We start from the raw sequence: 3,507 nt of genomic DNA on the forward strand, positions 1-3,507 counted from the left end.
AACAGTTTGCTGAAGACAAGCAGACTAAGGACATGGATTACTGGAACCATGTCCTGTGGTCCAATGAGACCAAGATAAACTTATTTAGTTCAGATGGTGTCAAGCGTTTGTGGCGGCAACCAGGTTATGAGTACAAAGACAAGTGTGTCTTTGTCAGGTTTCTGTCATGTTGGAGCGAATACCTTTAATTCCAGGCTTTATATCTCCACGTAACCCAGCACCACCTGCTAATTAATTTTGTTAGCTAGTAGCACAGCTACGTTCAGTACTCGCTTAGTGCTTGTCTGGAAGAAGTCTGTTTACTTTGTCTCTAACTCCTACATTCAAAGATATTTGAACTCTGTACTCGGAAACCTAACAGTGGTGTAACTTCTGAACCTATTTGCACCTAAACTAATTACTTCTGTGGAATCCGCAGCTTAAGGTCTGTGTCAGCTGTACACGGCTCCAGCCTCTCATTCCAGTCCGCAGATACGGATCTCACTCGACCGCATTTCATCCTCCATCTGCAAGTGTGACCCCAATACCTAGCACTGCCACTCAATCATAACCGTAAAGGTACCAACCTTATTATTTGAACTGTTTGTGTATTAATATTCAAAGCCGTATCGAGCCGCTGGCTCCACCCCCTCCAGTACGTCATCTAAACTGTGATGCACATGCTTTCAGTTGTTCCAGCCTCCAGCACACCCTCTTAGATGACGTCAGCACACTCTGTTCAGTTTCGTATCTATCTCGCAGCAGCTCGAACACAGCTGCAGAACACAGAGCTCTTCTGCCACAGTATAAAAAAAGGACATTACTGCTTTCACAAAAACGTTCTAATTAACTTCTTTACCAGCAGTAACAGGCTGTACAGGATTAAACATCTTATAACTCCTGGAACCAAGATATGATGACAAATACCTTTTAATTGCTACCTCTTAAAGCAAAACACATCTCAAAAGATTTAAGGTAATACTGCAGTTGAGGTCCACATATCCCAGACTCTGAGTGGATCAGCTAACACAGCCATTCTTTCATACTGTGTGACAGTCTTGCCTACAGTCAAGCATGGTGATGGGAGTTTCATGGTCTGGGCCTGCATGAGTGCTGCCGGCACTGGGGAGCTACAGTTCATTGAGGGAACCATGAATGCCAACATGTACTGTGACATACTGAAGCAGAGCATGATCCCCTCCCTTCGTAGACTGGGCCGAAGGGCAGTATTCCAACATGATAACGCCCCCAAACACACCTCCAAGACTACCACTGCCTTTCTAAAGTAGCTGACTGTAAAGGTGATGGACTGGCCAAGCATGTCTCCAGACCTAAACCCTATTGAGCATCTGTGGGGCATCCTCAAATGGAAGGTGGGGGAGTGCAAGGTCTCTAACATCCACCAGCGCTGTGATGTTGTCATGGAGGAGTGGAAGAGGACTCCAGTGGCAACCTGTAAAGCTCTGGTGAACTTCATGCCCAAGAGGGTTAAGGCAGTACTGGAAAATAATGGTGGCAAAACAAAATATTGACACTTCGGGCCTAATTTGGACATTTCCACTTAGGGGTGTACTCACTTTTATTCCTAACGGTTTAGACATTAATGGCTGTGTGTTTGAGGGGACAGCAAATTTACACTGTTATACACGCTGTACACTCACTACTTTACATTGCAGCAAAGTGTCATTTCTTCAGTGTTGTCACATGAAAAGATATAATAAAATATTTACAAAAATGTGAGGGGTGTACTCAATATTGTGAGATACTGTATATATCTCAAGCAGATAAGGGTGTTTTACATAAAGCAGTGCTGATGCTATTATTTGATTCTTTGTGGGCTTTATTTTATATATATATATATATATATATAAACACACACACACGCAGTATCTCACAAAAGTGAGTACACCACTCACATTTTTGTAAATATTTAAATATATCTTTACATGTGACAACACTGAAGAAATTACACTTTGCTACAATGTAAAGTAGTGAGTGTACAGCCTTTATAACAGTGTAAATTTGCTGTCCCCTCAAAATAACTCAACACACAGCCATTAATGTCTAAACTGTTGGCAACAAAAGTGAGTACACCCCTAAGTGGAAATGTCCAAATTGGGCCCAAGGTGTCAATATTTTGTGTGACCGCCATTATTTTCCAGCTCTGCCTTAACCGTCTTGAACATGGAGTTCACCAGAGCTTCACAGGTTGCCATTGGAGTCCTCTTCCACTCCTCTATGATGACATCACAGAGCTGGTGGATCTTAGAGACCTTGCGCTCCCCCACCTTCTGTTTGAGGATGCCCCACAGATGCTCAATAGGCTTTAGGTCTTGAGACATGCTTTGCCAGTCCATCACCTTTACCCTCAGCTTCTTTAGCAAGGCAGTGGTCGTCTTGGAGGTGTGTTTGGGGTCGTTATCATGTTGGAATACTGCCCTGCAGCCCAGTTATCGAAGGGAGGGGATCATGCTCTGCTTCAGTATTTCACAGTACATGTTGGCATTCATGGTTACTTCAATGAACTGTAGCTCCCCAGTGCTGGCAGCACTCATGCAGACCCAGACCATGACACTCCCACCACCATGCTTGACTGTAGGCAAGCCACACTTGTACTCCTGACCTGGTTGCTACCACACACGCTTGACACCATCTGAACCAAATAAGGTTATCTTGGTCTCATTGGACCACAGGACATGGTTTCAGTAATCCATGTCCTTAGTCTGCTTGTCTTCAACAAACTGTTTTCGGGCTTTCTTGTGCATCATCTTTAGAGGAGGCTTCCTTCTGGGACGACAGCCATGCAGACCAATTTGATGCAGTGTGCGGTGTATGGTCTGAGCACTGACAGGCTGACCCCCTACCCCTTCAACCTCTGCAGCAATGCTGGCAGCACTCATACGTCTATTTCTTAAAGACAATCTCTGGATATGACGCTGAGCATGTGGACTCAACTTCTTTGGTCGACCATGGTGAGGCCTGTTCTGAGTGGAACCTGTCCTGTGAAGCCGCTGTATGGTCTTGCCCACCGTGCTGCAGCTCAGTTTCAGGGTCTTGGCAATCTTCTTATAGCCTATGCCATCTTTACGTAGAGCAACAATTCTTTTTTTCAGATCCTCAGAGAGTTCTTTGCCATGAGGTGCCATGTTGAACTTCCAGTGACCAGTATGAGAGAGTGTGAGAGCAATAACACAAAATTTAACACACCTGCTCCCCATTCACAACTGAGACCTTGTAAAACTAATGAGTCACATGACATCGGGGAGGGAAAATGGCTAATTGGGCCCAATTTGGACATTTCAACTTAGGGGTGTACTCACTTTTGTTGCTAATGGTTTAGACATTAATGGCTGTGTGTTGAGTTATTTTGAGGGGACAGCAAATTTACACCGTTATACAGGCTGTACACTCACTACTTTACATTGTAGCAAAGTGTCATTTCTGCAGTGTTGTCACATTAAAAGATATAATAAAATATTTACAAAAATGTGAAGGGTGTACTCACTTTTGTGGGATACTGTATATGTG

The sequence above is a fragment of the Bombina bombina genome, chromosome 12, assembly GCF_027579735.1.
Source record: "Bombina bombina isolate aBomBom1 chromosome 12, aBomBom1.pri, whole genome shotgun sequence".
Classification (NCBI taxonomy): domain Eukaryota; kingdom Metazoa; phylum Chordata; class Amphibia; order Anura; family Bombinatoridae; genus Bombina; species Bombina bombina.